Genomic DNA, 13,902 nt, shown 5'->3' with positions numbered 1-13,902 from the left:
TTTTGTTTAGCAAAATTTTAATTCAAGCAGCCGGCCTGAAATCAGGGAAAACGGCAAACAAATACCAAATCGAACGATCCTGAGAGACGATACATATGCATAACCAAAAGCAAAGGAAGCGATAAGGAAAAGTTATTCTTACTAATAACGAAGATTCAGATACACTATTGTACTATAATTCTATGATAGTCTATAATCTAATCTCTACTTAAATAGTTTCTCATAAATTGGATCGTTTTTGGATGCTTTTGAGTACTGATCCTTTCACAAAGTCCATATTTGTAGAGTCCTTTACACAGACCCAAAGGAACTCTCTCTAAAAATTATCCTTAAAAACAAAAATGCTGAAACAAAAACCATAAAAACCGTCTGAAAACTTACACAGGCACCTCCAGTTCCTTTCCCAAGATCCATTACCCACTTTTTATACCCTTTTGAAGGGCATTTAAAATAAAAAAAAAAATTAAGTGGAAAGCGGGTAAAAAATCTTGTCATCATACTACGTACCAAAGTACAAATGAAAAGAGTTCGTTAAAAGCTTCTTCATGTTTCTTGCCGTCTCTCTTCCGACTGGATTCTCCCTCTCTTTCTGGAAATGGGTGTGTGTGAGTGGGGCTACAAATTCTTTTGGGGGCCCAGCGTCGAAGAATCATTCCACCTTCAGTCGAGTCGTCGTCCGTGCTTTTATAAATCACAGAACGACGACGGGGACTGGAAGATGGAGCTCCTCCGACTGGAGGAGACCGGCTCAGGAATTCAGAGACTGACAGACAGGAAGGAATATAACGACGACGACAACTTAAGCGCGAAAAAAAATAGTCAAAAGTGCGCGGCTTTCGGCCCAACTTGCCATCCACACTAACCATGCAAAAAAATTGAAAAAAAAAAAAGGAAAATAAAAGATAACAATGGCAGTGGCCTCATGGCCATGGCCATGTAATTGTTGCAACTTGCACGTTGCCACATGGAAGTTGCTAGTGGTGCAAGAAGCGGTGCAAAATTTAAAGCGCAATTTCAAAGCGTATGACAAACAATAAATCAGCTGAAACCATCGACCATTGCCGACGAAGGAAGTGGTAATAGTTAAATAAGCACATCTGAGAAGCTCAGGAAAAACTCCAATGAAATTATCATACTAGCTTATGAAGAAACAGTGCACAAGGAGAAATTTAATAAACAATTTTATTCACAATTATCCTTAATACTCAAAATTTTAGGCAATAAGGGTAGGAGTTCAGGATAATGCCAGGACACCCTTCAACTTATGAAGAACAATTAATTGTAATCATACTATAATTTTTTGTCCTGTGCAGTACCTACTCTTTCGTTTACTCCATTTGGGACTTCTCCTTTTCATTTTTTATGATTTTTGTAACCTTTTTTTTTTTTTGCATATGTATCTGTCGGATTAACTAATGCGATTTTCCATGGCAAGACTGCGACTCGTAAAAAGTGTAACGACTTTGCCTGAGGCATCGTAATGCCGGCTTTCGCATACGTAGATCGCCGGCATCAACACCCGAGAAACTGGCCAAGTCCATGGGGGGCCGTATATCCATAAATGATCTTGTAGGTAGCCGGCAGTGATCGCTAAATATTGGATTGCCCAGAAATTGTGCGTATCTATTTGGCAGTCGCCGTGTGCTTATACGCTTATTGTTGATGTTACTGTTGCTATTTTAAACGTTCCTCAGACATTAACGCAAATCCCATTCTTTCATGTTAATTTCCAAGGCGATGATCGGTTCGATCTAATGATCAGCGACTTAATGGTTAATATAAAGGGAATTCCACAGGGGTTTGAAGCATTTCTATAAATTTCAATTACCAGCTGAATTGGCACTTAAAGTTGGCTTCATTAAGGTGGATGTCTAAGGTCTAAGCTTCGCATTTATCATTCTGGCTTAGTCATAAACTTTTTTTTTGAACATTTAACCCAACAATCCTTTACCCAAAATCTCTCAATAAAGCCAAGTCAGGCCAATCAGTAGACTATGAAATATTTAATGTTTCTATGTTTCCACAAAATGCTTAAATACAAAACTCAGCATTTATGCTTCATTCTAAGACCAATTTGTTTAAAGATGTCCTTGGAAAATTGCTCTGACTTGTCTATCAACGATTTTAGTCTTTTGAAAATCACTGACAATCAAAAGACAGACATAGTACCATTGAAATCACATTCTGTTGCAGATTTTTCAATTATTTACTCACAATTTGTATCACTTATACTGGGCTTCCTGTGTTCCTATGTATGCCTATCCCAGGTTAACAACCTGGAACAAAAACTCATAAATGCCACACACATTCAAATTCGCATTTCCCATTTGCCATTCACATCCCAATGCCCCATACCCCATGTCTCATGGGTTGCAAATGAAATTCGCATAAATGTCGCAAGTAAAAACTGGTAAATACAAAACAAAAATGTCTATTAAAGGCATTGGCACAAAATTTTTAATTGCTTGACAACATCAAAACACATAAAAAGCGACAGCATGGGGTTGTTTTCTAGGAAGGATGAAAAAGTGGGGAGTGCCACTCAACCACTCTTGGACCACTCGCCTCAAAAAAATATAATTTGGCTTGCCACCGACCAAAAATTGGTCCAGACCCGGAAACCCATCCCAGTTGATTCCATCTCTCGAACAATTCCATCTCTGCGATGTCTGTGATTTCCAATTTTTCCATCGGTGAGCAACAAATAAAATTTTTAGTTGCAGCTTTAGTTTAGAGCCCTCTATTTTTTTCCCCAAAAAACAGTTCTGGCTTTGTGTCCATTTCGCATTCACGAGCTGGCAAAAATTTTGCATTCGATTTGAAAAGTCTTTTCGAGACGGGTTTTTGGTTCATTTGGGTTGTCTTTTGCTTTTTGCCTGTCTCTTGTTTATTTTGGTAAATTTCCTCTTTTTATGTTTGATGAAATCACGTACCAATGGTTGCGGCTTGGCTAAACAAATTCGAGTGCCATTTTGGAGCGAAGAGATGGCAGCGTGACAAAAAATGAAGGCTGTTCGCGGTTATAAGGTCATTATATTAAAAAAAGAATGAATTTTTATATAATTTATTTTCTGAAACTTTTATTATAAATGTTTTATCTAATTAGTCCCTAAAAATCTCTTTCCTACTATTCCTATTCTAAAAATTCAACTCCTGCTGATAAAAACTATTAAACCCATTTTAATATTACTTTTTCTTTAATTCATTATATATTTTAAAACCTCACGATCGCCTCACGAAACCATTTCTTTGCTGGACTGAGATCGGTCAGGTTCCCAGGTTCAGTCCGTAGGTGCAACATGGTCGTAAAACAAACAAAACCAAGCGAAACCAAACTAAATCGGAAGGGGGCAGAGCGGAGGTTGCTTTTGGCCAAAGTGGATATTCGGTTGTTGTGCCGGCTGCTGCCAAAGCTTCCAAGCTAACGTGTCAATTGCCAGAGGGGATGGGATGGGGGATGGGGGATGGGGCAGTTGGTAGTCGGTAGTCGGTGGGGTCTGAAGCGGAGGTCCAAGGGAGGAAGGCTGTGCCAACTATCAAGTCAAATTGGTGGCACAGGATAATGTTTTGAGCTGCGGTTAGTGGAAGTTTTGCTGGTTGCTGTTGCAGCTGTCCTACCAACACCTACTAACCCATTGTCCCCACATTCGACACCTTTTTTATACACTGAGAGATTTAATTACTCAAGTAGAAAAGATATAGGCATCCATTTGAGAGATATGATAAGATATAAGATGAAATGATAAGAAAATAACATTGCAATCATATAACAATTCTTAAGGCAAATGTATAGTAATTTTTTTTCAGTGCCTCCACTCTTCGATGTTTTATTTTTTTGCTTCGTTGCAAGTTGTCATTTTTCGTATTTGGTAATTGGTTGCTGCTTTGTCACACCGTGCCACATGCAAAATGGCATTCCTATCACATAGGAGCCGCAAGCCACCCACTGACCCCTCGGAGCAACAGAACAACAGCAATAGCAATGGCCGACACCAACACCACCACTAACACCACTAGGAGTCTGTGCACCACCTTTGTTGTGGCGGTGCTACTGCCAGAAAGTACGTGCTCTTTTCATTTGTTTTTATTATTATTAAACAACTCTTGTTGTTCCCGTTGCCGATGTTGCCGGTTTGCCGCTTTCTGCTTGTTGTCTGTTGTTTGGTGTTATTTGTTGCGGCAACTCCACCACGTGTCATAAAAGTTTACAGACACCCACATATCCACTGGGGCAGTGGCAGTGGGGGTGGTGGACACCACACGGACGTGTGATAAGTCCAAAGGCCCAATATGTCGCGCTTTTTACGACCACACCGACCAATCACCGGGCCCTGATCTAAATTAAGTTGATTCAATCAAGATTTGCGTGTGTTTCTGTTTCTGTTGCTGTTTCTGCATGGTTCCTGTTTCTGTTACCGGTCAATGGATTTGTTTAATGTCCAGCATCCCCAACACAAAACCAAAAAAAAAAAGAACAAGTACCATGCAACTCAATATGGTACGTGAATCGATTGAATCTCTGACGTTCAATTGGTACAATCCTGGTCAGTACTTAATGGTTTTCTGGCCAACACTTTGATTATCGGACTGGGTAGGGGAAGGTTAAAGAAAGTGCTGGATTTAATAATAAACTCGAATATATTCTGGACAAGGCTAAAAATTTTCTCCATCTTATAGATAAGTTCAAACGAAGACTTTTCAAGACGAAGACATAGACATTAATTCAAACGAAAAACCTTTTTGATTGATTGAACATAAAGAATATTATACCTTAAATATAAACCTTAAAGACTTGAAAAGAAACCTCCAATCTTCTATAAAATCATCAAGTTATCATACAATGTTTCTAATCAAAAAACTCTATAAAACTTAAAACAAAATAACTTGAAACCCCTTTTCCTTAATAACTTCTTCACAGTTCCGTTTCCCCCATTATACTGAAAAGTAACCAAAAACACGTTCTTAATCCCCGAAAGCAACAGCTCTTTGAAATATCCACACCGAATTATGTTGTCCAGTGTATATGGTCATAAATTTTACGAGCGCGATGACCGACGTAGTTGGAAGAGGATTTTGTGTGTGTTTTTGCCAAAACAGAAATCCAAGGAAAGACAAAAAAGACCAAATGGAATAGGAGTACATAAAACTGACGTAATTTCGAAATTTTATTTCTGTAAAATCTGACAGTAATTTCATTTAAATGACAACGCCACACGCCGCATCCATAGCCCATAGAATCCTCCGTATCCTCCCAATCCAATGTACCGCTCCACCCACTCCCACTATATCTAAAGATAATGAAGACAGGAGGCGGGCGAAGACGGGTAGGATGGAGTATGGAGCCGGGGGTGTGGGCAGCAGATGGAATCGCAGTTGGACAGAAACGTTTATCCCTGTCAGGTATTAAATCTCTCTACTTCTCTCCACCTCGGCTCTTTGGACAGTGATTCCGTCCTGTTGTTTGCTTGTTTGGCCCGTACTTTGTTATTAACTCATTTCCGTTATGCCATAAATATGCGAACACGACGGGCCCGGGCAATTAAAACAATTGCAAGTTTAAATTTTCTACAGACTCAGCAGCGGCAGTTGCTCAGGCATTTCACTCGGAAGGACCTGACCAGGCTCCTCTGTTGACTCATAAAACCAACAACATGGACATTAAAACTGGGTTCTTGCGATGACCGGAGTGGGAGGGTCGTTCGATGTCCGAGACGAGCCTGCCTGCAGGGCAGAAGGTTTACTTCCTTACCCTACCCCACCTTTTTTTGCACTCATTTCAGTTCAGGAAACTATCATCCATTTTACAATCGCAAAGGAAAATTGTTTCCGCTTAACGGAACACGAAAATTGATTGAAATCGAGTGTGGAATTTCAAATTGGAGTGTAAATAAAAGTTCCTATATCCGGATGGATGATCTTTTCTAAATAACTAAATATTTAAGTCTATATCTGGTCATCGAAGAGGCCAAAAATAATTATAGTACCTTTAAAATTTAACTACTTACCTTAAGGAGATGCTAAAGCCGCCAATAAGATCGTTCAGATAAAATCAAAGCGATAAAGACGGCCTTGTCGGTGCTGACCATTATCTTATCCCACTGCCAGCCAGGCAGCCAGCCGGATCACTTGGCCTGGCTACCGTATCGGCCAGGGATTCGATTCGATTCCCCGACTAATCCTGTAAACAGTAACTGTAATAAATTCCTCCACCTTAACCAATTCCCACTGTAGCCAGACCGTAAAAGAAGCGCATAACAATAAAATTGAAATGAGTGAATTGGATGCTGTCTTGGAGCTTCAACTTCTACCCCACCATCCAACTCCATCCAAGTCCAAGTCCCCTCCTCCGTCTCGGATGCGAGGCCTATTGCCGACTTTGTCGCACATCTCAAATACTTAAAAGGCGACAAGACAAGCCTGACACTAAGAATTGAGATTCCTTGGCTTAATTATCAACGCATAATGTTTTTGGGTGATTTCATCTGCATATTTTCCAGCGGCCCAGCGGAGGAAGGCCTCTGGCGGAGGGGCAGAGCGGGAATCGCAGTGCCAATCTTAACAAAAACGACGGCGACATTGTGTAAACATTGTGAGAGACTTGAAATTTATGTACAATCCCCGCCGAATGGAGAACGAACGAACCGAACGAGTCGAATCGAATCGAATGGAATGGATTGGATTGAAATAGGGGGCAGAAGGCTGAAGGCTGAAGGCTGGTGTCAGGAGGCCGGAGGCTCCAGAATAAGCCCGAACCAGATCGGTGGACTCAAGTCCACGGACCTCTTTCGCAGGTGAGAAGTGTCCATCTTAATCGAAGCAATAAATACACTTAATGAATTTCCTGCACTCGAGCGTTTCGAGCTCCGGAGTTGGGACTGAAATCCACATTCTATTGGTCATACCATCCTATAGGGTTGACGTTGTTGCTACACTGAGAATAAAGACTATAGAGTTGGGGATAGCATAGGAATATCTGGAAGTACTAGTTGTCTTAATTACCCTTTTTCAAAATCTAATTTTATATTAAGAGTTAATAATTTTTACCTTTCATTTCTGAAAGTGTAAAATTTTGCTGTTACTGGACATTGCGTGGCATTTTCGCACCCATGGAGAATGACTTTGCATCGCTTTCCCCCACCTAGCTCCCCCCATCCCAGTGGGCTTAGCAGACGCAGCCTCGAAAGCGAACAATTCGCCTGGCGATCGCCGTCGTCCAAAGTGTCATTAAAGTCCTTTAATTTATAGCAGAAAATCAAGTAAGAAACATGCAACGACTCGGGCCATTTGGATCTTTTGGTCTTTGGTCATGGTCGTCGGCTATATGGCATGGTCTCTGGTCTCTCAGCCCTGTTCCCTGTTCCGTGTTCCCAATCCCAAACCCAATCCCAATCCCATAGCCATTGCCATCCAGTTCCATCTTGCAGCGGTTGTTTGTTACTCTGGATGGAAATGGAAATGGCAAAGAATCGAATTTTGCTTTTAGCGCGGCCTGTTTTTTAACTTTAATACGAGATGGAAAAAATAAAATAAAAAAAAGAGAGGAGAGTACGCAAAACGAGACTCCTCAGTCATGTCGTTTTCACCCGAACATATGGCTTAAATAACCAGAGATCGAGGGATCTGCAGAGGAGGAAAGGGAGGGTCTGTGCGGTAGAATATCCTAACATCAGGGCCCAGTTCTCATCTAAAAGGTGTCGCCTGGGTTTGACGTTTGGTGCGGAAGTTGCCAGTGGCATTGGGACATGTTAATGGCCCTCAAGTTTATAAGTTATACATAAATTAAATCGCCCCCGGGTCCCAACTGACCAAGAGTGGCAATTGGCCATCGAGGATCGGGCTAGGGCGTAACGGGTTCGGTCCCAAGTCATTAAGGCCGGACAACCTTACCAGCTGTTCTGGTTCCCCCAATTGTCCCTTCTCAAAACAGTTTATAGCTTCTGGGCAAGCCGAGAATCGATTGGGTAAAAGTGAAGAAGGGAGTTTCCCACTCTTCTCACATATATTCCTTTCTTTCAATGAAGATCCCATTAACCGGACCTAACTCAACCCTAAAAATTCTATCGATCTTTGGCTGATTCCACTTAAAATCTGTTGGTTTTTTTAACGATTTTTTGATGAAAGATCCCTATCTTAATGAGATCCTTTAAGCCAGGATTATGGGGGCTTCCATTGAAATAACAAAAACATAATAAAACAGATGTTTACTTTATTGAAAGGAAGACCAGAGAAAGTTCTTTGTGTGGTTTTCACTTTTAAAGAAAACTTTAAAAACCTATAAATAGGGCGCTAAAGATTTCTGGGTATAAACTGAAGGACCATTTAATTCGAAACCAAATGGGATTTAATCTGTTTGGTTTACTCAAACTGAAAAACCATAAAATAAAGGTGTTTTAGAACTGTCTAATCTTTTAAAACCAACCGCATTCCTTGGAATATTGAGCTCAATTTTCAATTGCCTTTCTCGAACTTCCCACGAGCTATAATCCCAAACAGAAACCCCAAAAAGAAGTCTCCCCCATTTGTAATTGATATCCCAGGACCCCTTCTTCGTGGCTCTCTTCCCATTAGCCAACTTATTATAAACACATTTTTTCAATCTCTTAAGCATTTGATTTGTCTCGAATGTACAAATATAAACAGAGCAACTAGTCCAGCCCATTTCCCACCATAAATTCACACGGAACTACTCAACGCTTGATTTTGTTTTCCCCCAGAAAAGAAGGCCTGACTGCCATCTTTCCTCCCCCAACGATAAAAAACCAAACAAACAAATAGAAAAAATAAACAAATTGAATGCCTGCCTCACTGCACAAATTTGTGACCTCTGTGTCTGAAATGGATCACTTTAAAAAACATAAACGAAAACCCCCAATTCCGAGAGGAATTCCCCAAACTGACAGCTGTTTTGAAAATTCAATATTTTTGAGGTGGACACAGTGCCACAGTGGGTGGGGTTAGCTGTTGGGCGAGCAAACAGGGCTTGTTAAATTCTAATTATTGTAATTAATTACCCGAGAGTCAGGGCTGAGCAAACAATGGCCAGTCAATAATAATAATGATATTAATTGATTGAATTATGGAGCGTGCACCGGAGTTGCGCAAAATCACTGCCGTGGGGCGAGACACCACCAGACACACCAGCCAGCGCCACACACAGAAATGGACAGATATCGAAAACAATTTGTGGCCAACTTTGGTTCGCAGCAACTTTTCAACGGTCGCCTGGGAATATTTATGAATGCCAGCCACAAAAACTGGCAACAAGGGGCGACAACACACAGACTCGCCGGTTTAGACATTTATCCCAAAAAAAGAGTAAAATACAAACGTGCGACGCCCAAAAATAGACATCGAAATCATTGGAAGGGGGGTGTTTGCAGGAGATTCTTGTACGAGTATCTGTATCTTTTTTTGGCTGACGATTATTGAATGGATTCCCATTCCATAGCCACAGAGAGAGAGGAGGCACAAAAATTACAAGCAACCAAGACACCCACCATTCCCCTTTGGAGCCTATCAAGTTTCGAGTGTTTCGTAAGCGTTTGCTTATTTTTGGCATATGAAAAGGAAAAGTGTAGACAAGGCGACGTTTTTATGGTAAATGATTTATGCCACCAGCGGGCGAAGCTTCAAGGTAATTGAGTGGGAAATGTTGCCTGGACTTTTCCATCCGCCCGATTTGGTGTTGGATTTACAAAAAGACAAAAAAACATAAATAAATAAAAACAGGAGACGGAGTTGAGCCAGCCATGTTGTTAGCTGCTTCAAAGACATCGCGAACGACTCGCAGCAAGTGTAATTAATGCTGTGAATTTTGCATATTAAAAGTCCCAACTTCTGCCATCATTCAGCCGCCAAGCGTATCGGGGCGAGTGTTTATTTTACCCTTAAAACTATGGGGTATTATTATTTTGAGGTTGATTACGATCTCATGCAAATAAAAACAAGGAATAGTTGATAAAAGATTAACAGTCAAACCCTCTGGTTTTGGGAAATAAAATCAGTGATTTAATGATCATAAAATCAAAATAATCTCCCATCACAATCCCGGAAAAGGGATCCTTAGATGTTCTTCAACTTGCTGGAAGATGTTTACATATATGTATGGCTATATCCGATAGTACTTAAATGCACTCTTAACCCGACACCTGAAACTAGTTCGCACATATCTGTCACATGATTTACAGCCTCGTAAACAACTCAGGTTCTCCCCTCGTGGCGCCCCAAATAGATCCCCCATATGTATCTAGAAACTAGCATCTAGAGGGTATATGGAGTTCGACCGGGCATTCGGCCATGCATTTCACCCATCGTGTGTTTATTTTATATGGCCGCAACTGCAGCTGATCCTCATAAAAAGCCGCGACACCAAATCCAAATCCTTGTGGCATGGCAAACGAGCCGTGGTCTTTTCTTCACTTCGCTCCATGTTGCATGCAACATGCACAGACTTACAACAGCGATGCTATTTTGGAGGTTTTTTAAAATGATATATTTTTAACATCTTTTTTTAAGTAAATAAAGTGAAGATAAAGTAACATCTTTTTAGACGTTTTTTTAAAGTATCTCTCTGAAACTAAAAAAATATCTTAGATATATCATTCGATTAAAAAAAACCTCCTACCAACTACCATATAGCCTTCTCAGAATTTCTCAGAATTTATAGATCCTAAAAATATCTATATTTTTTTCCAAATAGTAATAACAATATCCTGTCTTGGTAATAGGTGGCTGGCATCTCTGGCTCACACAGATACTAACCAATACCAAGGCGAGGCACAAACGTGTCAAGTTAGTCGCCTGCTCCGCAAAAGGGGGAGGAGGAGGAGTGTTGCCCGGAGGAGATCCGAGGGGCCGAAATAAGGGGGCCAAGAGCGGAAAGGAGGGACGCACAGACAGCCAAAAGACGAAAATTTATTACGGAAACTTCATTGACAATTGTCACTGCAAGCTGACGTCGCTGCCTCTGCCTCTGTCTCAGTCTCTGTCGCAGTCGCAGTCTCCGGCTCAGTCAGCGTCGCAGTCAGAGTCACTAAGTGCGTTGCGGTGTCGGGGATTTGTTGGTATGTACTTTGCCGTACATCGCATCTTAAAATAAGCAGCAACATGCCTCCCTCCAAGTGGCATGGCATGGGGGGCGGACAGAGTCCAATACTTGTCTATGGCAGCCGTTGTGGCTCTGGCTCTGGCGGTGGCAGTGGCAGCTTATGGAAATCATATGGCGAAATGTCAACGAAAAACAAATACCGTAACCGACAACCAAAATACACGGGCTATTCATATATGGATGCGATTTTTTCGATGGAATTCTCACAGACAAAGCCTTGGGGATTGGGTGGGCGCAAAATAGGCGTGTCAACTGCCAAATCTGGTGAATTATATGGCGATTAGTTGTACATTAGCTGAGGCAATTAAAAAGAAACTGTCACCCCTTGCCATAGGTTATGAGTTATTTTATGGCATGGAAACTATCCCAGAAACAAATACCATGAAACATTATGAATCCATAAATTATATGATCACTTCCAGAACTCCCAAAATGGGGATGATGATCAAGTGATCAGACATTTCATTAATCACTATTCGATTTTAAGTTTATATAATTTTTAACTCATAATACATACAATATTAGTTATTAAAACTTAATAGTAGTAACACTAGATAGTATTGTATCTTAAAAAAATATTCTATAACTCCTATTAAGAAGCTATCTCTAAGATTTTACTTTATCTCAAGATCTCAAGCTCTCAACTTTATTTTAAAATTGGGGAAACCATAAACTAAACCTACTTAGCACCCATCTGCTATCACTAAACATCCCCATTATCCCTTTTTGGAAAAAGATCTCTCCTTTTGCTCTCATCTCGTTGAAGTGAATGTGTTTATAATTCCGAAAGAAGAATCATCCGAGTTCTTTCTTTTTTCAATGCCATCATTGGGAAGCGTCATGCGATATTAAGTGAGGCACTTTGTCAACTCTCTACAAGCGGGGAGAGAAGTCGATGGAGAGTCGAGGAGCTAGGGGATCCCCTTGATGTCCTCCGTTCCGGAGCACCGGATGTTGTTCGGTAATTATTTAGTGCTAGCTGCTGCCTTGGCATTGGCGTTTGATGTGTTTGCGTTGGCTTTGCTTTTTTGATATATGTACGTATATAACAACAAATTGCTGAAGCGCGTCCAATAAGAACAACAAATACAAGAGACAGCAGCCGAAATAACAACAAACAATGCGACAACATGAGAACAACAAATAAACAAAGACATCATCAATAAAAGGCAACAACCAACAGCCACATCCAAACACAAACAGACATACATATAAGACGAAGTTTGGGCCACCCTCTCATAACGCAGAGCCCCCTCCCCAAATTCCCCAATCCCACACCCATGGAAAAGACAAGACATTAACTTTCAATTGGAGAGCGAGATGGGGAATGTTGATGGGATTATAAGTGATTTTCATCAAAAATGCAGCGCACGACAAGAACACATATAGGAGGAAATATGTGGGGGTGCACTGATCAAAATTACAAGCTACTATTGGCCCCCTTATCCTAAATTAGTTTATCCAAATTATAGTTTAAAGCTTTGAAAATAAAGCTAATAGAACTACTGAAAGTATGATGTATATTTCACTAGACTTTTCTCGCAGTGTCTGCTAGGGATAAGGCCTTGTTAAAAGTTGCCGAAGACAGGCGACGTGATAACTCAAAGCGAGACATCAATCGATTCGTCACCGTTGCGGGCAATCAGCCAGCAGAACTAAGCCAACTTCGACTTTTGGTCCGAAGACTCCTCGACTTCAGTTTCAGTTTCGGTTTCTGATTCGGACTCAGTGTCAGTTTCCGAGGCCGATGGTAGGTGAATGGTAGTACGGTGGCCGGTGGCCAGTGGCCGCCCTCGGGGCCCTCTTAAAATATTATTCATAATTCCATAAATTTAAAGGCCCCAAGGAGCTGTTCGATGCCAGCCGATGGTGCATGGTCGGTGGCAGCCACAAATCTCGTTGGGGCCACGCGCCTGCGCCTTTGTCATATGCAAACGGAGGGCATCCCAGGGATGAGGACTGCTGTTCCCAGTTTGGTTTGGCGGACTGCTCCGCAACATTAAGCCTAATGAACGTGTTTAGCCGCCGAAGCGGTAGAGGGCTTCAGTTCCATACTTCGTTTGCCGGGACCGGTGTCACTTGTCGGTTTAAAAGAAGTCCCTGCGTCCCGCGGAATGACCAAAAGTCGTCGTGATTACCAATGGAGAGGAGGCAAGTGGCAGGAGGCTACTCACGGCTACGTCGGCATTAGCGCAGAAATATTTAATTAATGGTAATTTATGTGCACGTAAATTGTGCAAAGTGCGACCGGAGTTTCGCTCGAAGGCAGCTGCAATAAAAGCAACACCATTTGGTAACATAAGGATGATATGAGGAAGTGCATCCAAGTGCACCCCCTGCCGTTTCTAGTTAACATTGGGAGTAACAAAAGGTTAATAGGGTTTTCTCTCTGGCCAGTGGTGTCAGTAATGCAATTTCCATGGGTTAACAGTCACTGAGTGGCGGCAGTAGTCGGTCTCTGAGTTAGAGGTCTGAGTAATCAAGGTTGTAAGAATCGAATGAGTAGCCGAAATCCGAGGGTTTTTTATTTTCTTTCACATACATTTTGAGTCATTCTTTATTCAGAGATAGCAAATACTTATTTCTACAGACGGAAAAAGTTTCCAGGTTGATACAAAGTGGCCAGGCCTGAAGGAATTGGTAGGAACTTATTTGTAAAAAATTACTTTATTTACCAAAAGCTGTTTGGCCAAAAGTTTAGCTTTTGGTACAGTTTTGAATGAATATCTTAACTATTTTTCAACTGATTCAAGAACAAAATACCATTAATGAATCAATCAGAGAACAATATTCCT

This window comes from Drosophila ananassae, chromosome 2R (genome assembly GCF_017639315.1).
Source record: "Drosophila ananassae strain 14024-0371.13 chromosome 2R, ASM1763931v2, whole genome shotgun sequence".
Taxonomy (NCBI): Eukaryota; Metazoa; Arthropoda; class Insecta; order Diptera; family Drosophilidae; genus Drosophila; species Drosophila ananassae.
The sequence above is the reverse complement of the archived record's forward strand: the minus strand, read 5'-3'. Positions refer to the sequence as shown.